Source organism: Enhydra lutris, unplaced genomic scaffold (assembly GCF_002288905.1).
Source record: "Enhydra lutris kenyoni isolate GAN:26980312 unplaced genomic scaffold, ASM228890v2 scaffoldscaffold32, whole genome shotgun sequence".
NCBI classification, from domain to species: domain Eukaryota; kingdom Metazoa; phylum Chordata; class Mammalia; order Carnivora; family Mustelidae; genus Enhydra; species Enhydra lutris.
In genome coordinates this window covers 19,906,037-19,932,778 of record NW_019154116.1, presented here as the reverse complement: position 1 = coordinate 19,932,778, position 26,742 = coordinate 19,906,037, and the positions used below count along the sequence as shown (strand labels likewise).

At 35.0% G+C, this 26,742-nt stretch overlaps 1 protein-coding gene across 1 annotated transcript in view; it reads left to right on the top strand.

The window, feature by feature from the left end:
* Positions 1-1,071: 1,071 nt before the first annotated feature.
* Positions 1,072-26,742, top strand: part of LOC111153435 (cadherin-10) — a 171,434-nt gene continuing 145,763 nt past the window's right edge. Inside the window, exon 1 of the mRNA XM_022512451.1 lies at positions 1,072-1,333. The gene's annotated coding sequence lies outside the window, so the exon portion shown is untranslated. The remainder of the gene's footprint in view (positions 1,334-26,742) is intronic.

Below are 26,742 nucleotides of genomic sequence, written 5' to 3'. Positions count from 1 at the left end.
CTTATTAGAGCCTTGCCAGACAAGATTACCTTCATTCCTCCTTGAGTTTTAAAATTATTTTATAATATATTATTTCATTGTATGTGTAAAAAATGTATTCACTTTAAAGACAAATCTACATGTAGCCAGAAAAATATAAAGGTGTTCTTTATTTTCTGGAGTTATACTGACATCCTTTGGTAAGGTTTTGACCGAATACAACTTAATGTAGAGATAGAAGAACAGAGAAATAGACAATTAGATGGTTGATAAATAAATTAGATGGTTGATAAATAAATAGAATCACCCAGATGTATTTATATCTACCTCCACACACATTTGGGCATGAAACTCAAATTTCTGAGAAAAAAAAATATATGCATATATATATATATATATATATATATATATATATATATATAAAGGAGACTGTGACAAGTCCAAAGTCTAAAGATTTTAATGGCATTAATTGCATATTTAAGTTATGAATAAAATATTTTATCTGCAGAATATAAAAATGCAATGCATATAAGATTAAGGAGACAGGGCTGCCTCACAGACATTCCAAAACGATCAGTAAGGTATGATCTCGTATGGCAATAAGTAATAAAAATAAGGTATCTGGGGAATCAAAAAAGAAAGTTCACTGCAAGCAAAAATAAATAAAAATCATAAACCTCCACCCAAATCACTCTGGTAACGTATCAGATCTGGCTGCAACGTGACTTGGCACTCCGTTAATACTTGTATTTCAGTAGTCTGGTGTAAGGATGGTGCAGGAATATATATGTCAGAAGAAGTGTCTATTAAAGAAGAATTGCAAGAAGCGGTCCAGTTCCTGAGATTGCGTTAGGGACGCAGCCGGATTAGATTGGGTTGATTACCTTAGCCTCGAAACAGAGAGTCTTTCTGCCCTGCGGGGGAGGGGAAGCCTTTCATCCCCAGCCCTCGTCTCAGATGCGCCCTCCCCTTCGCATTCACTTGCAAATAGCTGTGTGCTAGCAAAAGCCCCCACTTCCCCAGTCTCTAACCTTCCCATGGCGAGTACTGCCGCTCTATCAGCAGAACCTTTCTCTCTGGGTGAGGAAGGGCTTTTTTCCCCTCCTCTCCTTTTTTTCCCCCTTAATCAGAAGCCCTGAATGAAAGCCAATCAGAGAGAGCTCGCCCCCGTGTTCTTCGGTTCCCTGCCGTCCAGAGTTGAAAGTGATGCTGAGAGAAAGCTTGAGTTAGATTGAAGTAGCATCAGTGATAGAAAATAACAGCCGAAAACAAACAAAAAGGGGACGTAGTGACAATTTCTCCAGGGTGATTTTGGCTGGAACCAACTTCCGTTATCCAGAAGCTGATAAAAAAGGTAGGAAGACTTCATCTCTTAACCCCCCCACCCCCCTTTCTTTCCCCCCCTAACCCCCTTAAGGTCTTTTATTTTCTTTCCCTGGGGGGATGGGAAATGTTTGTTTTTAAGTTGTATTTAACAATTATTTCCAAATAATTATCTTTAACACATGAAGAAATCAATAAGCATAAAACTCTCTATATTAGATTCTAGAAACAACTGCTTTGAATATCTCTAAGCGGTAATGTAAAACTAGATAAATTATATATTATGCTCAACAGTGGGTCATGATATTAGAGTTTGTGAATTCATTCACTCTGAACAAATGCCAAAAATATATCATGGAGTGTAATTTGTCATGCTTATACTTGTTCGTCTTTATTTTAAAAATCAGTTGAAGAGGTAACCTTGTTGCTGTGAACTCTAGCATCATCTAACATTACTTTGCATTCCATGTGAATGGATCCACTCTGCACTTATTTCTGGTCATAGTTCATCGTACGTTCAATATAAAGAGAAATGACAGGCAGAAGACAGATTCTTTGAAACTGTCAATGGCCACTAAGCATCTACATAAATAAAATAGATTGGCATTCATCAGAAATAGAAGAGGCATAATTCCTACATTCACATTGTATATCTGAGTCAGAAGTGAGAGGGGAAAGGGGACGAAGGGGTCTAAATGCATGTAGTCAGCAATTGCAGCATTTATTGTCTCTGCTGCAATAAAATCCATATTTTATGTGGTGTTAAATTAATGCAGCACATTGCAAGTCCAAATGCATGTCCCCAACAAGTAACTACTGATAACACTGTAAGTATGGGCAAAAGCAGTAGTCTGAAAGTGTTTTTACGTCGCTATAATAAAAACCTACCACCTCCTTATCATTAAAAAGGGGAGGGGGTTCTACAGGTGCAATCAAAGACAAACATCATTTTAAAACTGACCTATCATCTTTTGCTTAAAAAAAAACCCAAAAAACAGAAACCTCTTTCCTATAATAGTGGTTCTTCATTCCAGTAAAAGCTTCTGTTATCCAAAACTGCACATCCATTACTCTCAGCTGCTGGGAAATGCATTATTTCTTCTTCTTTTTTCTTAAAGGATCTATATTAAAAATCATCTGTCCCTCTGATGCTGACAACTGTTATACTTCAATGCATATGTTAGTAGACTTTCTCCCTCTACACCATCCCCCTCTCTATCCTTCTTTAAAATGTAGCTACAAGAGCTTCTCTGTGGTGAATAACACTTGGCAAGAGTGTGCTCATTTTTTTAGGTCTGGTATGGTGAGGATTTTTAATTAGTAGAACTTTCATGAAAACATTATGTCATTGACAAGAACTCTAGGTTCATTTTTAGTTAAAAAGATGAAGAAAAAAGGAAGAGGTTGTGTCATAGAGAAGTAGGTAAATAAGTTGCATAAATCATCCACCTTGTCCCTGTTCCCTGCGGGGTAGTAAATGAGGCACATATGTATTCAGTGTGTAATGCATAAGGAAATAGTAGTTTATGGGGCGGGGGGAGGACACACATATAAGCAGAATGTGTCTGTGTCTTAGGGACCCTTCAAATATGAATCCATTCTGATGATAAAAACATAAAGAAATGCTTCTTTCATTTATTTTCACTTTTTTCTTCAGCTGTTATTGAAGTATGAGTCAATGTCTGTTTTCATGAAATCAGATACTTTTTTGGTTTCAAATACTTGCTACTAACAAATTGACTTTCCTGGTGAATGCATATGCCTTCCCTGACTCCAATCAAAGAATAGAATTCCGTGCACTTATATGTCTTGTGGAGGAGAGTGGAGGGGGGTGCCAGGAGAATAGGAAGGAACATATAGTGTGTATAGCATCCACATACATATGCGTGTATGTGAGGTCAGTGGTTAAATTCCCTGGTACCTGAACGGTGCTTTAGGTGATATTCCTAGATGTTTATAAAAACTAGCTATTTGGTGATACCAGTACTAGACAGGTATTCAATTTAATTTTACACTATTAGATTTTTTTTTTTTTTTTACTATATGGAGATTTTTCTTTAAAAAAGAAAAAAAGGATAGAAAATTGGTTTTTCTACCTAGGGAGATATAAATTTCTGGCACATTATTAAGAAAGTAGTATAATATGAAAGAGGTATGATTTTTTTTTTCTTGAAAGAGTATACTTGAAACTGAAAGGTTAATTCCAAAATATATGAACCCTGTTCAGGCTCTAGGATTCATTTCATGATCTTCACTTAATTTCTCATATAAACAAATAACTGAGGCAGAGTATATATTATCTAAGGGATTTTTGGACATATGACTTCTTTTCTATGTCTTAACCTACTTTGCAGCAAGTGATAACACTGTGTCCTCCTGGAATATGTCATTTTTATACCAAATCATCCCGCTAGGCTGCAGCACACGAACAGCATTAGCAGCAATGATGCTGATTCAGCAGCAAAGTGAACCATATTTTTGTTAAGTGTTATTATCAGTAAGAGTGTTGTATAGTAAGCAATTAATACAACTCATGGATATAAACCCAACTATCTCCAGTCTATCCCCTGGGTTTTAAAAGCACCAGCCATAATACGTTGTGATTTCGACTATGCAAATTGCATTCTAATACTGTTGCCACATTAGAAATGCTTGTAAAATACTGAAATAAAGTAACAAAGTATGAGCAGAGAAATATAAGCATTATTTGTATCAACCATAAGTAATTTTATGCAGAAATTTGACCTCCAAACTTCAGGTCTATGTTTGAAAACTCTACTTTTGTTTAACCTAAAATATTATCTGGTTAGGGCTTCAGAAAAGCCACTTTACTAACCATATTATATTTAGCAGTCATGTCTGAAATAGGCTGAAGTTAAAAACCAAGTAGCAAGAACGGTGCCCTCATTCTTGTTAGGCTTATACTGAACAATGGTGATATTGACGAAGCATTGTACTAAGTATATATGGTCCCTCTTATGAATATTTTGAAAAGGAAATCAGAGCCCGAGGAATATCATCATGAACACATATTTGAGAAATGAAAGCAAACATAGGAAAATATATTTTCCCTTTCTTGACACTTTGTTCAGACCAGTGAGTTCACTGAGAAAATTTTCTTTTGTCATAATTAAAATAATTTGAAATATGCAGGTAGAAAGAAATGCCCTAAATTTAAACATTTTTAAATCTGCCTTCTTTTTTTTCTAGTTGAAGCATTTGGGTTATGTCCACAGAGCACTAATATAACATTCCCTGCTTTTATCTCTAATAAGTTCAATACTCAAAATTACAGATTTCTTTTTTTCACGCCTAAGAACGAGAAAATTTCAATCAACAAGGAGTGCCTGTTTTCTAAGATAACAATATCAGCTCAGGGTCACCTCTCTTCACTTCTTCCTTTCTTGCTAAACAGCAGCCTCACTTCACTTGACATTTTAGTATGAGACTTGGAGCCCTTTCAAATCTAGTTGTGTTGTCTTTCATAAGGATATCTAAAGCATGAGGCCATTTTTGCCTTTGCCATACCTCCTTTGTCACTGCTCACTTCAACTAACTCAAAAGGCAAACATTGTAAGAAAGCATCTATCACATTAAAGTTGCAGATTGCTGGGAATGCATTATCCTTAATGTTATATTAACATTGATCAGTTAAATAACCTGAGAGTTTCGTAAAAAAATTGTTTCAAAATAACTTTCACTTAACTCTTTACTATCAATGCAACTTCTTGCCAAAAAAAAAGTAACTTGATCTTTTAAAGAATAAAGATGCTATGTTTTCACAAATGTCTTTATATTTTTATCCCATTTTTCTCTTGAAGTGCATGTGATGATCTAACCTCTCCAGTACTAAGAGATGTTTGTTAAACATTACCACATTGGTGGTGGATTTAAAGAAAGGGGAAACTGGAAATTGAGTAAGAGTGAATAAAATAAAATTAGATTTTACCTCATTTTAAGGACTCAGATAGAGCATTTCTTGAAAATAATGACTGCCTTTGGGAGTTGAAATGCCCTCATAAAACAATCCCTGGTAGCAGAGGGATGTAGTAGAGAGTTTGTCAGTAACATTATAGAGCACTTTACCAAACCATGTGCTTTCTATATGCTCCCCCTTCTTTTGGAAAGCAGCCTTGATTCTCCATACTCTCGATGATGCACAAATACATAAAGTTGAGTAACATTTTGACTTCAGGACAGAATTTAGCAATAGGCTACAAGGTATAATACAACATTGCTTCACAACAAGGAATTCAGCATTAAATGACATGTCTAAGCACTTCAGAGCCCTGCTGATGCTCAGAAATTTTGCCGTGCACTCTCTCTCTTTCTCTCTCTCATACCCCCTCCCTTTCCCCCCTCTCTCTGTCTCCCTCCCCTCCCTCCCCTCCCTCCCCTCCTTTATTTATGGCAATTACCAAGGTCCTTGAATGAGTGTTCCATATGCTTTTTAAAAATATTACCCTATATGAAATAATATTTCTCTAAATCTTGTGGTTTTTATAGCCAGTATTCTATCATCAATCACATTCTACATTTGATTTTATTACATTATTCTTTGCATTATAGCATAAAGTGTATGACAGTTCAGTTGGCTGGTTCATGTCCTTTAAAACAAAAGCAATTCTTTTAGATGTTCTAACACCTAGGCTTTTAAGGAATTGAAATTGGCATCAATGTAGTTTACTGCACTAGCAAGCAAAGTATGGGAAGTTCAGCATTTATTAATGGAATGACTTCTCCAAAGTATCAGAATGTAGAGTGCATAGACATGAGTTATTATGTTCAGTACATCGGTTTATTGATTGGGAATCTTTGTTGATTTACTGTAACAGAAGATATTGAGATAATTTGACAGTCCTGGTTTTAAAAATAAATTAAACATAAATTGCACTTTCCAGGAAGCAGTCTTTCATTAGACATGTTGATTCTTCTTTGTTGCATGATGCAAATATTGCCAGTTTGTAATGTAAGAATGTAAACTGATACATAATGAGCAAATGTCTATTGTAGATATTGTAAAGAACTAGCATTGCTCCTTCTCATTTTCGGTAGAAAATTTGGGAGACATAAACTGTAACCATAATCAAGTTAAGCAGAATATATGGAAAATTAAAATAATCAATAAATTGAGTAAAGTAGGTTTCTTAACTTGGGTTATTCTGGTAATTCTCTGCAATGTTCACACAGTACTAACAAATACAAGACTCAAAGTTGAAATTTGACATGGTTATATGAGTAGATCAAAGATAATCAATGTATTTGCCTAGGTTATTGAGAACTTTTTTGCATAATGCTAATATAAATTTTTAAAATGTGACTGATTCGTCTCTTGTATGTAACTCTACACCCAATAAAACCAAGTTAAATCAACTCCATTTGAAACCATGGTAACTTCTGGGATTTCTAAAAGTAATGAATGTTTCCATAATTCTTGAATCAGACTTCAAATTTAGATGAAGGGCATAATATTTCTGGATAATTTAACTTACAAGAATTGATTTTAAATTATTAATGTTTTATTTAGGTAGATTTGAATATATTTGAATTTATACTATCTGAGGGACTTTACTGATTTTGTATTTACCATGTAAATCTAAATGTAGAATATATTTATTATTTTATTTTAAATATTTGCTTTAAATAAACTAGAATATTCAAATTTTACTACCTCTAATTCATTGGTTTAAATCTAAATAATATGAATCACTCTACGTTTAATACCAACAGTATAGTATTTATTTGCTGTGCTTTTAAAGAAAAGGGAAGAAGCCATTGGAATAAAGTAATATATGTTGACTTATTAAATCAAATAAGCAAAAATTAAGTACACAATGACTAAAAATTAGCTTAATCAAGTGTAAAATTTTCTTCTTTTCTTTCTTTTTTTTTCCTTTTTGGATTTCTTCCTAAATCATGGTAAGTTGGAGGTTGTTCTTTCTCTGTCGTCTTGAACAGTATTTTGTCAGCAGAGTGACTTTTTGATGTTTAGTCTCTGAAGAGAGAAAACCACCAACATGCACATTTATTCCTCTCTACATCTAGTTTCCTAAGTTTGAGGACAGTGGTCCTCCTTATCCATGGTTTTGCTTTCCACAGCTTCAGTTACCCATAGTCCACTGTCATCTGAAAGCAGATGATCCTCTTTCTGACATATCCTCACGAGGTCACTAGTGGCCTCATGCTGTGACACAGTGCTTACGTCACTCACCTCATTTCATCCCATCACATGGGCATTTTATCACCTCACATTATCTTGAGAAGAAGGATTAGTACCCATATTTTGAGAGAGAGAGAGACCACATTCGTGTAACTTTTATTATAGTATATTGTTACAATTGTCCTATTTTATTATTCAGTGTTAATCTCTTAATGTGCCTATATAAATTGGACTTTATCACAAACATGTATGTATCAGAAAAAAAAAAGAACTTTATGTATGGTTTGGTACTGCCTGCAGTTTCAGCCGTCCAATGGGGGTCCTGGAATGTATTTCCAGCAGATAAATGGGTACTGCTGTAAAAGCCTTTGCCTATAAATAAAAACCCATGGAAAGTCTTTATTTCTTGATCAATTCCTTCTCCAAGGCTTCAGCTATTTTTTTGGAGATTTGTTCAACATAGCATCCTAAATATAGGCATGGATCTAGAGGCACTCTTCCCTCTTTCTCCTTGACTTTTTCTTCACGTGTGTGCATGTGTATAATTGTGTGTGTGTGTGTGTGTGTATTCCCACTGAAGTTAAGAGTGGAGGTTTTCTATAGAATGTCTCTATGAAACAAAGGAGGATTTTTTTTTTTCTTACAGACATAAAATTTTCTGGGGGGTGCAAGTAAAAATATGAGAACTCTCCATATTGTCTAAGAATCTCTTCTGTTCTAGCTACTATGCTTTTTAAAATTTATGCCCAAATTTTCCACATTTAATACCTAGTTATTTCTACATTTTGAAAATTAATTTGTAAAAATTCACTATCTTGGGAATAGACACAAATATTCTTTCCAATACTAAAAAATAAATAAATGCTGAGGAAATGAATTAGCCTTACAATCTAAGTTACAATAGATCATTTCTTAACTAAACTTTTTTTTTTCTTAGAATTGGATTAGTGTCCATCAGAATATGAAATTTGAACAAAGTGGGGGGAAACAGTGTTTTCTTTTTTATGACAAAGCCATGTGACTGTTAGGTGTACAACCTGTACTTGGCATCCAGTACATAATCTTGACTTCCAGTACATAATCTTGACTTTAGAGCAAAGACATCAATTCACTTCATTTTGTAGGTGGGATCTGTATCAAACTCATTTCTGGGCAGGTTCAAGGTTAAAAAAAAAATGTGTGAATTAGAAGAGCCTTGTCCTTTGTAGAAGCCAACTAAGATGTCCGATATTAACCATTGTCCTCAAAAAAATCCTTGTGAGAATTGTCAATTTTTAATTGTGGCAGCAGGTGAAGTACCATGATTATCTAAAGTTCACAATCATTAATTTAACTCTCTTTGGTTTTAGGCTACCATATTCTTTTGCATGTTATATTTTTCATTTTCATCTTTATAAATTTAAATAGTTTCTTGGAATCTAAACAATAACTTGTTCAATTTTCCCTCAGCTTCTGATTGATTTTATTCATTTTGGAGGAAGTTTCTATGAGCCGGACCCTTAGTGCCACATCCAGAGATATAAAGATGAATCCAGTGCAAATCTTGTCCTTGAGGAGAGGTGGTTCTAATGTAACATAGTCACGATAAATATACTCACAGTAAATATCAAGAAATATTAGACAGATATGTTTTAAATATTTCAATTTTCATAGAATAGCAGTGAATTAGGTACCAGAACATCATTTAGGCATTCACCCGTTTCTCCACCTAATACAAAATCTTCAGTTTTGATTTTCTGTTATTTAAATCACTGGAAAAAACCTCTCAGTATCTGGCTTAATTCATTCATTCTCTCATTCCTCCATTTGGCACATATTCTTTAAGTGCCTACCATAAGCCAGACACACTGCAAGCATCCAGAGATACACACAAGGAGAGAGAGAGAGAGAGAGAGAGAAACCCAACTAAAACAAATAAAACCTCTGCTATAGTGAGGCATGAGATTAATAAACACATGATTTGTAATTATTGCCCAGTTTGGGTAAGAAAGATGAGTAGAGTAGTACTGCACATTTTTAAAATGAATAATATGGAGCTCTAATTCACCTATTTTTTAAAAAATTGTACTCAGATCCCCATGGTATCTTTCAAGAAAATGTCAGAATGCATTAGATTAGTTCAAGATCCATTTTTGTGTACCCTCAGATTCATTCAGTGGATTCTGAATTGGTGTTTCAGTTAGGAGCCGCCCTCTTGGCTGGTGATGTATTTTTTTTTTTAAAGATTTTATTTATTCATTTGACAGACAGATCACAAGTAGGCAGAGAGGCAGGCAGAGAGAGAGGGGGAAGCAGGCTCCCCGACGAGCAGAGAGCCCGAAGCAGGGCTCGATCCCAGGACCCTGAGATCATGACCTGAGCTGAAGGCAGAGGCTTTAACTCACTGAGCCACCCAGGTGCCCCTGGTGATGTATGTTTTACTTCCTTTTGGCGGTAGCCAATTGTCATCTTGCATCAAGGACTCAAATTTGAGACCAATATGTGCATCGCAGACAAGAAGCCTAATAAAAAGGTTGTAACTGAAGACCAAGTAGACCCCCAAAATCTATTGCTGAAAATTGTTAACAGAAGCTCTCACATCCCCTCAACTAATTAAAATACTCGCTGCCATGGAAGCCATTGAGTTTGCAACTTGGTCACTCTGAGAAACAGTTTTCCTGATACAGTATTCTGTTTTTGCGAGGACACCTGATGAAGGTTATATATAATAGAGAGCCTATGCATTCATAAGGCAAGATGCCAGATGCATCGAGATTGCCTTTCTTGGAATGGTAAGACTGGCAAGAGTGCCTTTCCTAGAATTTCTTTGATGGATAAAAGCGTGGAGGGTGGCACCAAGCTGTCTGGCTTCAAATCCTGTCACTTACTGTGTATTTAATATTTAATATTCCAGATAGTTTTTCATCTGGAGAATGAGGTGAAGAATTGTACTTACATAATAGTGCATTTGTTATGATTTTTAGAAATTATAAATGTAAAATACAATACGCCTGAAAATAGGTGTTCTAGAGCTACACGTTATTGTTACCTATTATTTTTATTGGTATTACTATTACTATATATAAATTCATGTGATCTATGCTTTTTTTTTTTTGAAAAAATTTTTAAAGATTTAATTTGAGAGAGAGGAGGGAGAGAGAGAGAGAGAGAGAGAGAGCACAAGCTGGGGTGGGAGGGGCAAAAGGAGAGGGAGAAGCAGACTCCCCACTGGGCGGGGAGCCAGCTGCTGGGACTACATCTCAGGATCCTAGGATCTTGACTGGAGCCAAAGGCAGACTCTTAACCAACTGAAATACCCAAGTGCTCTGGACCTATGCTTTTTAAAATTAATATTGAAGGTGCTTTATTTTGAAATAGCATACAATATGACTTTGGGCTACCAATTTTTCAAAATTTTTAAAAATTTTAACTTATACCATATAATAGTAATTTTGTGCTTGAATGGTAAGTTCTTGTTGTTTTAGGTCAGATTCTGTCACTAATTCTACTGATAACATCACAAACTCTTTATTTCAATTTTTTTTTGTTTGTTTGTGAAATGGGAGTTTGAATCATATAATTTCCAAAGACAGTTTATCTATGGTTAGAATTCGAAAGGGCTCATATGATCTACTGCAGTAACTGACAAGGGCTCAGTATATAACTGTTATATAACTGTTATGCTCATCCCCTAATGATTATGAAAATGTTGGCTGCATAAAGAAAGAGTGTAACCAGAAAACTTGAATTACCTTCTCAGAATTACATATAGTAATTGCATGAACTAGGGGATTAATGGATATGAATTTTGAAAATGATGTTAAGGACCTAAAAAGGGGACAGAGGAGGGAAAAAGCATTAGAAAGATAGAGACTTACAATTGTGAGTTCCATAAGCCACATAAACTCACTCAGGTGAAACATGAACCATTTCTGAATACATTGTAGTAATGGTTCTTTTCACAGATTCTCCTTCTTGAGGTCAGAGTAATGAGAATTAGAACAAGAATGATGAACAGAGGTAGTGTATTATAGAAATAATCCCATTAAAGTTTGGATACTCATAAATCTCGAGAATAATTCTGCAGTCTGTATTACAAGCTGAAAGGTCAGTGGACTACCGCTTTCTTACACTAGGTTCCAGAAACTGTCTGATGAAGATGTAGAATCTGCAGCAAAATGTGGAAATTTTAACAGGTTTTATTTAGATAATTCTTTCTTTTCATCCTTCATATTTAAGGTGGTATGAGGATCAATTTAAAATCACTTTTTTCCCTTCCTGTCTTGGGGCTCTATATGGCAATTTAAAAAGCATCTGAAATGAATTTTATGTTACAGAAACAAACCAAAACATTAAGGTCATAAAAATACATATTTCTGTTAGTCCATAAATATCTTTCATTCTAAAACTTCATTTTTAAAATCCATCATTATATCACAGTTTTCATTTTTTAAATTTTATTTATAACCCAGGACTAATTAATATACATATTTTAGAAGTTCACATATTGAATGAATATACTTAGTACTTTATTATCCAACCACATGTGAAGGAGAGGTGAGTCATCATAGAGACTACAAAACTTAGCCAACAGATATAATTCTCTGAACATAATAAAGTTAGTCATTTTTGTCGTAGCTATAGATTTATATTTATTACATATTTATTTATTTATTTATCTAATCAAATTCAGTCTTCTTATGTCATCTTTATTATAAACTGTGATTATTTAATAGCATTCATTTTCCCCCCAATTTTATTATAATATTTGGCTAAATGATTTAATCTTATGGCTGATTAAGATGTCTAACTTAAAATATGTTATTATTAGATATTTTAGTTTACTAGATTTTCTCAAATCATGTACTTTTAGAATTAAGCCTTCCAAAGATTAAAAATTAGACAGGATTTCTCTTTATTTTTAAAATTCTTTATGTTAGAGAAAAAGTTCATTAACTTGCAGGTATTTTCATTTAGTTGGAAATCAGGTGAGAATCAAATTATGCAAAATTAAAGACAAAATTAATTATAAAAGCCTAAACAAAAGAGATGTTGTTGAATAATTAATTATGCAGGCTAAATAATTATTTCCCTTCAAAATTCTTCAAATTCTTCAAGGTTTTAAACCATTTGATGTGTTGTTTTGAATAGCTGCCTTTTAAAATACTATCAATTATACTTCAAAAAATTAATTAGAAGGTTGAAATGAGTTTATATTTCTGAAGTATTGTCCCATTTATATGGTAAATTATTGCTAATATTTCTGGTAAAATTCTATTCACCTTTTAAGAGGTAAAATAATAATCTGCGGTCTTTGGAGCCACCTTGTGGTCATATCATAACATATTAGGGAATGCTCTGGTTTCAGGTTCTTTTCCAACTAAACACTTGGAAATATTGAAATCAATGTGAACTTAAGGGCTAAGAAATAGCATTAAAAATGGATCTTTTTCGATGAATTCAATTTAATTTTTACATGTATATGTACATGTAAGGGTTATTATTTTATAAAATCTAAACAAAATATTTTAAACAACACTTTTGAAGCAAGATACAATTTTTAACTTAAAATATATTTTGTTGTGTAGCTTCAAGTCAACCCGAATGAGTGCTTAAATGTTCAACTTTCTCAAGCAAAGTGTCTTCTAACATCTTCTGGTGTACGTCACAAAGAAATCAAGGGCTCCGTTATTGCAAAATTTAAATGTAAATATGCAGATGGCATGAAAAGCAAACAAATGATCGTTACTGAATGTGCTTTTCAGTTGAGCTCATTGAAAGTTTAGGAAGACAAATTTGTTTGCATTCATTTTTCCATAAATACTAGAATAATTTTTACTTTGTGAGGCATAACCTAACCTCCAAACATCAAACCTTTTTTACTGTTTTCTTCTTCTTCTTCTTCTTTTTAATTAACCAAATAACATACTTGCATCAGAGCAGGACTCACAGTTACCACATCTCTTATTTACAATGAAATACCTACACTTAAAAACAAAACAATAAAATTCTTTTCCAGAAACTAAAAATAAGCTCTTCTAGATTTTAAAATCTGGAAAAGTCATCCCTTATATGGTTTTACTCCTCATTGTTTAATTTATTCTCTACAGGTAAAAATAAAGAAATTTGATTAGAATAAATTTTCTTCACTCATTGCCCATAGCAAAAGATGAGGAAAAAATTTCCTTTGATTTATTTCTATGTCTAGAGCTATATCTATAGTTATCTCTATTTCTCTATCTGTCCGTACCACTGAGCACATTTATGTTACCATCCTGAAATAACACTGTTCATCAGCATATCTTCATCATCATCGTCGTTGTCACCTGACTAAAACTTCAGTTCCAAGACTGGACATGGGTTAGCTTAATCCCAATTACACCCCACAATGTGATCAGCTCCTGAATTGTCTCTCTTTGGGTAGGTGGGATGATTGACTTCAATTAAAAGAATAGAGTTCACTGGGAACTGAAGATAAACTCATAAAATTACAAAAAAATCTTATGACGATTATTGCCATGTTCTGTGTGAAAGCCATAAGGTGTCCACCTTTATAGAGCAAATAGTTTTCTGTCTCAATTTTGAACACACCAGGTTGCCTCTTAATGTAAAACAAGTGGTCGGGGCATGTTATTTCTCATGCACAGCCCGATAGTCTGACTGAAAACAAAGATTACCTTGCTTCCCATTAAGCTATGTTCCCTCTGTCAACAGAAGTGCTTCTATTCTAAGAGGTATTACTATTGATTTGCTTTTATTCTCAAAAGACTGCTAGGGCTCTTTTTAATTTTTTTTCTGCTGCACACTGTATTATTTCAAACAAACATATAAAGTATTTATTTCAACTCCAAAAGGGAGAGAGAAATTTAAATATTGTGTTTAAGAGTTTAGAAATGTTTAAAGTTTAGATGAAACCTTTTGATGACATCATTCTCACATTTAGGGCTATTGCTTTGGGCAAAGTTTTTTTTGCAGAATGGATGGTAAGAAGACAGTCATAAATATGGAGAGAAACTTATTAAAAACACTTGCCCTGGTGAGTAGAAACTCAGAAACAACCCCAAACACTTTGAGTTAAAAAATTTCTAGTTCCTTTCAGTTTTAGTTTAAAACATAGCATACCTATTTAGCCTCAAGTGATAAGAGAGATGTCCATCATTAACCATCATTCCTAAGACCATATTTGAACATTCTATCATTTTTACTTAGGGCTAAAAATGCATTGTTTGTACATTTTAATTCTCCCCCCCAATATGATTATTTGATTGATCTTTTAAATTCTAACCCTATAAAATTATAAAATTGATCATTTTTCTGATTCCAACTCAATGCTACCGAAGAGGTTCAAATTACATCTTTCCTCCTCCGTTCAACCATATATATTTTTTAGAGTTTTTAATATGTTTTGTAGAGTTTGCTAGGAACTTAGGTAACAGTTATAATTTGGTCCTTTCCTCAATGAGATGAAATACAGTAGGAGAAAGCAACATTTAAAGGTAAATACAGGGGTGCTTGGGTGGTGCAGTTGGTTAAGCATCTTACTCGGGTTCCAGCTCAGGTTGTGATCTCAGGGTCCTGAGACTGAGGCCCCATGTTGGGCTCTGCATTCAAGGCAGAGACTGCTTAAGACTCTCTCTCTCCCTGTACCCTGCTCCCACCCTGTGCTTTCTCTATATATAAAATAAGTAAATAAATCTTAAAAAACAAAAAGGTAAATACAGTTGTAATTATTTAGTGTTTCGCTGGTAGGATAAATGAGGTTTTAGGGGAATGTAGATGAGGGAACATGACAATTTAATCATGGAGGAGATGAAGGGGAACTTGAAAGTGTTATTTCATTATTATAATTCATTATTTAATTGGTTATTAAAGGTGAAACTAATGAAATAAGAGACATGAGTATGTGCAAATCCAAACCTCCTAGGTGATTTCTCTCTCCCGGCTCTAATCGTTCCTAAAGTATATTTTTCTTAATTCATTTTTCATATAATTATTCAGTTACTTATTGATTTTTCATTGTGAAGAAGGCAATAAATTGGGTACCAAGACGTGATGGAAAATAACTAATATTCAAATTTCTAACCTCAAATGCTTTCTGATGTTTTCCAGGAGATAAGCAAAAAAGAGATTGCAATATGGTCTGATACTTGCCAGAAACAGTATAAGCACAGAGTACCATGAAGTTAAAGAGGAGGGCATATCCCAATGTTAGAGTCTAAGAAAGGCTTCCTTCAGAGATGAAGATTAAAATTTTCCTGTACATTTCCATTTTGACAGATACTACTATGGAGTGGTAAATTATTCTCACTCCAGAGTTGGGAGTTCTCACTCCCGAGTTCTCACTCCATGGTTTCACCTCTGCCACCAAGCAACGTGTGAATCTTAGCCAAGGTATTTAACTAGCTAAGGCTCAGTGTCCTTGTCTAGAACATGGGACAATGATGGCTACTTCTCAAACCTACTAAAAGGTTTAAATGTAACTGAACTTTGTAAAACACTGGGAGATTTGTTTTGCAATTATAAATTCCTAGTAAATATTATCAACATTATTACTGTTTGCAGGGTGGAGTCCAAATTCTTTAATCTAACCTGATCTATTTCTCTCTTCTTTTAAATCATTGTGGGTCCTTCTCCATGCCCCCACCCTGCCCTCACTTAATAGTTTGTTTCATTAATACAGACAAATTGACCAACTCTCAGTTCTAGATTTCTCCTTGTCCTATATACTATTTAATTATTATTAGTTTCCATCACTCTGGCTTTATTTATATTGCCACTCTGCCCCAAGGTTCTCCTTATTAAAACTCTCACATTTAGGTAGGCTCCAAATGTTACTTTTTTCTGGAGAGGCTCTTTCAGTTCTCCTGCTAGAAAGCCTCTAGAAAAGTCTTAACTCTTTGTTTACACTTCTTTGTTACCATGGGCCATCATCTGCCTTGAGTTATTTTTTTTATATGACTTCCTTCTTTTTTGTATATAATTACTTTTTTTAAAACCAGGATCATTTTCATTTTTATCCACAACACCAGCACTGAACTCAGTAACTCCCACATAGCAGCAAATGTGTGATAAGGAAATTCATGCATCAGAAAAGTAGAATATGTATTACGGATCATAATTTAAAGATCAATATACTACCAGTAACTGAAAGACTAACTCAATGAAGATGCATTGAAGATGTCCTTTCCAGTGGACAATAGTCACTATCTTTGCTTTAATCACAGGCAACTTTCTCTTTTAGAAGCAAGAACTCTAAAGCAGTTTTTTTTTTTCTCAAACTGATTATCTTATTCATTTAATATGCACAACTGACCCCATCCCAGACCTATTGCATCAGAATTTTTGGACTTATGGTATGGCTTTTTATATTTTAAAATTCTTGCTGAATAATTTGAATGTGCACACCAGATAAATGTAACTAGAAAATACTGTGGTGCTTTTATGTCTGAGCCCATAAACGGATGACAAAATTGGTTTTAAAAGGGAAAGTTTCATAAATACATTGAAAATAACAAATATTTTTTTTCTTGAAACTAACCACATCGAAGGGGATAGTACTCATTTAGAAATATACACAATTTTATTTGATTCGTTTTAATTGATTCTTTCTTTATAGCCATTTATTGTTTTAAGCACCTTACAGAGCCTTGTGTTATAACTGAGATAAATATAATAGAAAAAATAAGAGACGTAGTATGTTATTGAGAAACAAAGTAGCACAGGCAATACTTGGTCATATATAATTAAGCATTAAAATGACTCTAAACTACCAAGTATTAGGAATCATTAGTATAATTTCGAAAGTTGAAGTAATGGGGGAGATAGGTTTGTAATTTGACCTCTACTTGGAGGATGTATAGGAAATATGCAAAGGGCAGTCACTTCAAGATTTTTATCACTATGAGCGAAAACAGGAACGAATATGGAAAAATGGCTGGTTGCTAAGGAACAAAGCTGGGTTGATGCTGAGAATACTATATGTATAAAGAAACTTGCAAACAAGTTAAGGGGTTCAGACATGATTAAGAAGTTCACAAAAGATGTACTATTTTAAATCTCTTTAAAAAAAGGTGTTGTTTTATCCTGAATTCATTAGGACAAATGAGGCTAAAAAAATAATCAACTGTTATTCTTGGCATTTTGCATGCCTCGTATGGTGGTGTTAATATCAATTAAATGCCTCAAAGTCAACCAGAAAGTGTTCCCTGAGCTAAGCCAACCTGGTAGTGCCAATGGAATTTTGCTGTTAAAGAGTATGTCCAAGTCTATCTGCCCGTTCTCCACCACCAGCAATTTTCTTGTATGTGCTCTTGAACACACGTATGCTCTGGGTTACCACATGGCGTCTGTGATTTTCTCCACTTCGTATGTAGTTCTTTATGGCTTGATTACTGTTTAGCCCCTTCTACCACTGATGGAAGTATAAGTTTCTCCAGTCTGTGTGTGCTGACGGGATCTGGTGTTCCAATGCTATTAAAACTACTCATGGTGACAGTAATGAGTTAACATCTTTGATGTGCTGATAGCTTTTTAAAAATTCTGCTTCATTTGAGGCCCATTTGTGTGTGTGTATGTGTTTCTCTTCAGAAAACAACTTGCTGGGGTGCCAGGGTGGCTCAGTGGGTTAAAGCCTCTGCCTTTGGCTTGGGTCATGATCAAATAAATAAATAAAATCTTAAAAAAAAAAAAAAAAAAAAGAAAAGAAAACAACTTGTTTTTTTTTTTTTTAAAGATTTTATTTATTTATTTGACAGACAGAGATCACAAGTAGGCAGAGAGGCAGGCAGAGAGAGAGGAGGAAGCAGGCCCCCTGCTGAGCAGAGAATCAGATGTGGGGTGAATCCCAGGACCCTGGGATCAGGACCAGAGCTGAAGGCAGAGGCTTTAACCCACTGAGCCACCCAGGCGCCCCAAAACAACTTGTTCTTAATCTGATAGACAGTTATTGGCAAAATACAAAGTAGAACTTATGTCTTAAAATTCCCATCCCTGTGTTATTTCTACCATGCTCTAAAAGTAGTTAAGGTTTTCCTCACTCTAAAATGGAAACTCAGACAAGATCGATTTCATGTGCTTATTTATTTCTTATAGTTAACTGAGGTAACACATGTAATATGCTACTGTTATAAGGCATAGTGCACACAGGACATATTCTTTATATAATAATTAAAGCTATCATTGCGCTTTTACTAACACCAATTGTTTGTAGGAGATGCTAGATCTGTTGTTAAAAAGTGTTAAAGCAAATGGCCGAATACTGATAATCCTCGTAATAATGATAACTGTCACTTACTGAGAATTTTGTAAGTGCCAGACATTGTTCATAGTGATTTATATCTAGGGTGTTTCTTAATCATCATTAAAGAGATGAAAAATATTATCTCCATTTTTCAAAGGAGAGAACCAAGGCATAGAAAGGTTAGATGACTTTCACAAATCCCAAAGGTAGTATGTGAGAGAGCCAGAATGAAAACTCTAATAATATGGTCATTCTGTTCTTACCATTTACCTCATGTTTACATGTATGCATAGTTGACAGAGAAAATGTATGACCTATTTTTTCCTACTCCTATTTTATTTTTTGTAAAAGTTCTATCTACCCATGACTATTTTTGTTGTTTCCTTTTCAATGAGAGAAAATTGGCCTAAAAATGAGTGGGGTTTAGCATGTAAAAGTATAACAAACGTGCCATATTTTTGGTACTGCTTTATTAGTAAGTACAATTGAGTTATCAAGATTTATGAGCGATAAAGAGAAGGAAAAGTAGGTATGAAAAGTTTTGCTAAAACATCTAACCTAAAAAGTAGCCATAAATTTCTCATGGATGTCATGCCATTCTCTTAACATACTAGTTTTTAACGCCTCTAACTAGAGAAATAAGGCCTATACTGAGGTTTCTGACCATAGAATATTTTTGAAGTAGAAAGAAAAATAGCCACAGTGGTTGCCTCTAGGTATGGGGTAAGGGATTCATGTGTCTACAGTTAGAGAACCATCTTCAATTGTAAATTGTACATTTTTTTTTTTAATTTGACAGAGAGAGAAACAGTGAGAGAGGGAACAAAAGAGGGGGAGTGGGAGAGGGACTAGCAGGCCTCCTGCTGAGCAGTTGGGGGCTCGATCCCAGGACCCTGGATCATGACCTGAGCTGAAGGCAGACACTTAACTACTGAGCCACCCAGGCACCCCTGTACATTGTACATTAATTAATACATTGTATATTGTTTTATTAGAAAGTGTTACGAATATGAGTTACTTTTCAAAACAGTATTTAATTAAAAAAAAAACTTGTCAATCATCATAAAGCTTACTGAGCAAAAGAGACATGAAAGATTCCAAACCCTTAAACTCATCTTTGTAACATAAATTGACTCACTCCTTGTCTCTTAATACAAAGAAAAAAAAATCCTGATAAGTGAATGTACATACAGACACTACTTACTGAGCTTTAATAAATTCAACAGTTATCACCAGGAAAACACCCAATAACATTGTTTTTTCCCATGTGGCTCCAACCATAAAAGGAATTTTATATTTCTATAAAGAATAATCATTAGAAACCATGTTGAGACTGTAACATAAACCAGTGTTTCTTAAACCAGATTCAGGTTATACGAATTTTGAAAACCATGAGCTTTCATAGGATAGTATGGATATATTTAATAGAATCATATATTGAAGGTGAATAACTATCTTGTAACATATGTTATTCCAGAACCCCACTTCTCCATTGTGCTCATTGTTACTTTCATGCTTCTTTTAAGTTTCTGAAAAAAGAACAGAGGTGGAAGTATTATAAATCTTATGAGTTTTGCCAAGTGATCTGTAAATGTATTGCATTGGAAATGCTATTTGGTGTAAATTGCTATATGAATAATTTGAAAGTTTTGCCATATAGAAGAATGTGAACCAAGAACTTACTTTGTTCTATATATTACCTCTGAACAATTCCCATTTTAATTCTTTGTGCCATATTCATATTCAGTCAATTGGATTTTGGGAACCAAAACAATCTGTTCCATAAAATTGGTATTAATTCAAATGCTATTGATTATATCATTTTTCTTTGCAATTGCTACTTTTTGTGTTATAAGTACAAATGTTTGTCATTTTACAAAAAAAAAGCTCTCTTGCTTAGTTTTTACACATTCCAGTAGTTCCAGTAACAGTATTCTGCAAGTCATTTACATCAATGTAACAGCAGGAATTATAAGAGAACACAACTCAATGTAAAAGCCCATGACAAATCCAGAATTATCTCTTGATATTTAGTAGTTGCAAATCACAATTACTAAGTGAGAGTGATATATAATGGTGATACTTTTTTTTTACAGCTAAGATTAACATTTTAAAATGGGATGGACTTCATGACTAGAAAAACTCATAGATTTCTAACACCAAGAAACTCAGATGTTTCGGGACGCCTGGGTGGCTCAGTTGGTTGGGCAGCTGCCTTCGGCTCAGGTCATGATCCCGGCGTCCTGGGATCGAGTCCCACATCGGGCTCCTTGCTCAGCAAGGGAGCCTGCTTCTCCCTCTGCCTCTGCCTGCCATTCTGTCTGCCTGTGCTTGCTCTCTCTCCCTCTCTCTCTCTCTGACAAATAAATAAATAAAATCTTTAAAAAAAAAAAAAAAAAAAAAGAAACTCAGATGTTTCAAAAGAGAGCCTTCTGTGTACCAAAATCTAGAGTGCATGTCTGGTAGAAAAAGTGCCTTTGATATATTTTCATGTCTGTGGATTTGTGAATATATGTGTGTATCTATTCCAGACCAGACAGGTCTTGCTGCTACAGGTAAAGATTTAATCCCAACATTCAAAGAGAGCACACCTTCAGAGAGAGTTCAGTAAATCTAATCATGTTGTGATATTGGTGGTTTGGAAATCTTATCTTGACTACAGGAAATTAATTCAGTCAACAGTTAGCTATTGAGTAGTTGTTATGTAAACAGCTGCGCCACATCAACTCTTGCTACTTAGCCCACGTTACCAAGACACCTGGTTCCTTAATTTCAGCGTGAAAATGTTCAAGCTTAATCACTTCAAATATAACTAAGGAGCAAGAAGAGCCCTGTACTTGGACAAAGATAAAAGCAGTTTTAATGGTATATTGGGCCACTTCCCTTAAATAGTCTACGATTGATTTATTGTCTGTTTTTTATCTAAACCTTTTATGAACCTATTATATTTTCAGCCCGTGTTACTTCCGTAAGCACTCTATCTAATAAATAAAGTAGTATGGCACTTCCCATTATTTGTCCTAAATTTATCTCTTTTAAACTTCAAAGGATGCCCTTAGACCCTGTATAATTAAAATTTGTGGATAGCTTGGCTTTCACACTATCAACCTTCTTCATGATTTAATAGATGTCAGAGTATCCAGATTGAAGATTCTAATCTGTAAGGTCTTCCTAGACAAAGCCTCTCCATTTCTTCAACAATAGTTTAGTTGTCTTTCTGTAAGAATTTTCCAGCTTTACTATATTTCTTGGAGGCGATGCAGTCAGCATTGCACAAGAACATTCAGGCAAGTGGGCCATAGAAGTTCATAATAAAAAGAATGAGCATTTCAGAATACAAGTTCCTGTCTTGCCCTTTCCACCAATCAAAGGATCTTTAACACATGCATTTATACCTGTTGGGTTTATCTTGCTTTCCCCAAAAAGTGTTGACTTCTAATTTCCTTTCTGAATATAGAATCTCAAAAATGAAATTACAAAATTGTTTTTTTAAAACAGAAAAAAAACCTACTTTTGTATATGGTTAATGAGGCTGGGAATACAAACGAAATGATTTAGGTTTCACCTTTGTGTGGTGATTACTATGGAATTGGCCACATAATTTTATATACTGACATAGAAACCTCATACCCCCATGACCACCATTCCTGGTCTCGTGTCACCTCATTATAGCTTTCTTTAAATGTCTCAGAATGTTTTCCTCCTTCTTGTTTATGTTACCTACCCTCAATTTGATTGAATAATTTTCAGTAATATTTGGTAACTTTGTATTGATTCATTTATATATTGATTGAAGCAGTGGGACAAAAATCCTTATATAAAAATCTATGACCTTGTGGAATTCACATTCCAGGGTGGGGATCACACGATACAAATCTAACAAAACTGTTTAATAGGGTGATGGTGATAAGTGCTATGGAGGAAACAGTGCAAAGGAGGGGGAGTATTGGTCTAACAGTGGTTCCTTCCTCACCATAGGATGCTGTTTCTTTGAAGGCTAGATTTTTGTCCCTACTATACCTTGGAGCACCTAGTGAGCTCTCTAAAAACCCGTTGCTGTGTGGGTATCTGGCTACGTCCTGTTTTTTTGTTTTTTGTTTTTTTTTCCCTCCAATCTGCTGTTACACTGTGATCGTGAAGAAATGTTATAGAAATGTATTTCATAGGGGAAAAAAAAGAAAGAGAACTTTCATTTCTCACTAGATAAGGTACAGTTCCAAAAATGCAAAAAATAGTTTTGAGTGATACATTTTTCATTTTCATCACTGATATAGTTGACAGTTACGTGAAGGGGAAAAAAAAAGGCACATGCTGTGAGACAAATCCCCAAAAACATATATGCGGTTATTTAAAAGTACAGCTCACCCTGCTGCTGCATTTGGAATTCAGCATTGCCTTCTGCTTGCTTTGTTTTTGATAGCTTTCCTTTTCTGCAAGGTAAGAGATACTCTGACCAGAGGGTTATTTGATTTCGTAAATATTTTTGTTCACATGATGCTTAAATGCTATTGAAAAACTCCTACCGGACCTGCAAATCTCTCGGTTTGGGGTTTTCTTATTCTCTCTTGCTATCTTTGCATCATTTTCCTTTCATGTAGCTTTGCGATATTTGAAAAGAGAGGGTCTCTGATTGTTTAAATTCTTTCTGATTTGAAAGAAATACTCCACCATAAGAATGCACTTTGCAGTGACACTCTTTTTAAAAATTTGTTATGCAATTTACATGTTTTGGGCTGTCGCTGCACATTTGTTCTGTTATATATTGCTCTTACCTTTTATCTTCATCGCATGTCATATTTTATATGCAGTCATCAGACACTTTCATGCTCAAGTGGTCATTAGCTGTGTGCTCTCCAGCTGTTCAAAACTCTTAAATAAAACTAGTCCCCCAACAGGGAGTGTGCCTGACTAGCTGCCCGGCATCTGTGGGAACCGCTGGCGTGGAACTGACTGTGAATGAGCATGAGGAGGCTGCCCTGATCCAGTAGATTCATTTTCCCCAATCCTGTATCTTCTTCCTGTGTAACACCAAGGGAGGGTGAAATAGTACTCATTTCTGGCAGAGCCATACTGTCTTTTTTCCTTCTTTTCCACATAGTTGGCATTATAAGTACAGCACTCTTTGAAGCTACCTCACATTTTTACATGCCCTAGAAAGTGCCAGAACTAAGGTCAAATATGCAAGTTGCAGAGCTTTATTTGGTCTCAGAATCCTCTTTTTGAAGTGAAAGAATTAAATTAGATGATTTCTGTATTTTTCCATTTTTTTTTAGTTTTACAAAGTGGAATGATTCTAAGGAAAGATTTATTTTAAAAAAATATGTGGATGTGGGTAAAATATAAATGTGACATTAGAAGGCTCCCCCCACCAAGCTACCTGTATTTTTCTTTGTCGTTAAAATACATGAAGTAATGGTTGGTGTCTCATAAATCCTGAGAGATCCCATAACTACCACCACAATCACTACCACCACAAATAAATGCCTCCTTTATCCTAGAAATTTTAAGTACGGGAGACCTGAAGAAGAGTAAGACTGTGGTATCTCAAAGTTTATATTAGCAGATTTCAAATGCGTCATGTTATCGCTTTCAAAACCGACAGGGATTAGGAACGGTGATCCATCTTCTCATTAGAAGCAAGAGGAATTTGGCTAAAACCCGTATCTGATTCTGCACATTCTGATTCATCCTAATGCATTCCAAATTTTACAGCCTATCAGAACAAATCTCCTAATATCAACAGAGATCAGGAATCTTCTATGGTTAGCTAGGAGAATGTCCCCTCTTCCCTCATGCCCCTATCTTCTTCCTCCTTGCAGGTTCTCACAGCCCACGTATGACACATACGCTCTTCATGTGTTACTTGTACTCTTGCTTACAACAATCAAAAGCTGAAAAAATTTCACCACATTCAATGAATATGCTTTAGTTAGCGCAGTTGGTTAGAGCGTGGTGCTAATAAATGATCATGTTTTGTCAAGAGTCAGCTGTTTTGTGGGAATTTGTTTATACGGACATTTTTCTGGAGTCTTCATTCTAACTAAGTTGAGTGGCCTTCAAAAGGATCTCCTTGTTTCCATGCTTGTCCCACCTAAACCTACTCTCAGCCCCAGTACATGAGCTTATGTTACTCCTCTGTGCAAATGCTTCATGTAGTACAAAAGCCAAAGACTTTGCAAGAGCGGGCAAGGCCCCTCTAGGATCTGGTCCCCGTTCTCTTTCCAAGCACATGTCCTCTTTCCCAGGGCTGACCACCACCTCTACCATTTGGCTTCTAGCAGAGCATGTAACATTTTATTACGCCCCTGCTTTGGGTAGAGCTTCTGTATGTTTATGTCCCTTCTGCATGGAAAGATTTTAGGGACATAAATATACATACACATACACACACACAGATATATATATATATATACACACACATATATATAGACACACATAACATATCTATTTTACATATATGTTTTTACACACATATTTTACATATATACATATACATGTACCTACATATGTGTGTATATATATATATATGCCAATTCAGGCTCGCCTTCTTTTCCTTTCCTCCTTTCCTTTCCCCAAAGCAGTCTTTACTCAAACATGACCCCTTCAGAAAGGTTTTCCCTGATATCTCTATTTAAAATAGAAATCCTTCGGGGCCCTGGGTGGCTCAGGTCATGATCTCAGGGTCCTGGGATCAAGATCCGCATCGGGCTCCCTGCTGAGCAGGGAGCCTGCTTCCTCCTCTCTCTCTCTACCTGCTTCTCTGCCTATTTGTGATCTCCCTCTGCCAAATAAATAAATAAAATCTTTAAAAAATAAATAAATAAAATAAAATAGAAATCCTTCAACACTTCCTGAGCCATTTATCCAGTTTCGGAGTTTCCTAACATCCTACATCCAACATACTATATATTTAACTTATCCCATTTGTTTGTTATTGATATCCTCCCAATAAAATCAACCTTCCTGATGACTGTGAATTTGCTTGTTTTGTTTCTGGTGCATTACGTATTTATTGTGTTTTTTTGTTTGAATCCTTCCAATAAAAATGTAAGCTCAGTGCTGGCTGAGAATATTGTTTGATCTGTTCAGCTCTGTGTCTTCTCAGTTCATATGCATGGTTGAATGTTTAAATAAGTGAATGGATATGGAGGTTCTGTAGCGTTTTTAGGTGGAGAGCAATCCTGGAGATTGCAAAGAGACCAGATCACTTCTTTGGTTTTCTTTCTCCCCACTGATGCTCTCACAGTCCTCCGAATGGTGAGCAAGGGCTGCGAGGCAAGGGCACTTACAGACTCCAAGGCATGGCTCCCCTGACCTGGCAGTTCTGACTGTCCTCGAGTAGACAGCTGATGGAAGGGGGGGGGGTCCTTCCTGAATTAAACTGCATCAGAGCTACTGGTTCCCACTACATGTTGGCAGATATAGCCCAGTTTCAACTTCACAATATAAAGTCAGATGCTGATAGGTGGAAATGTCTCGTAGATTATGCTGACAGCTAGACCTTGACAATAAGATGAACCTAAAAAGAATTTTCCATAAACCTTCAAAAGTTAAAACAAACTGTCCAGAGCTAGTCAGTCAGGTAAATTGATTGCTGCTTTCTGGAATTTGTATATTTTGTCTGCACCTCTTCTGTCAACATTCTTTATGTCTAATATGAATACTGACTGGTACAGGCACCACTTACAAAACTGTGGCAATGAGAAGGAAAAAAAAACAACAACCCTGCTTTGCCCCATAACTGTGGTCATATATAACTAGCATATTCAGAGTTGACTGCCTAGAGTAATTCTAAACAATATATAAAGGTCAGAAAAGTAGAACTTTGACAGGTATATGTCCTGTCCTTACCACCCTCCTAGAAAAATAGTTGGATTTATATGATTTTAAATCAAATGCAGAGTTAATGTGCTGCTTCATTTTTAGAGACCTTCCTTTATTCAAAGGCCAGATTTTGAGAACAAAGAGCGCTCAATCACATTTTATATGTCTTCTATAAATTTTTTTCTTATCTTAATTGATTCATAATGAAGGCTTGTTAATTCTACACAAAATGAAGAAC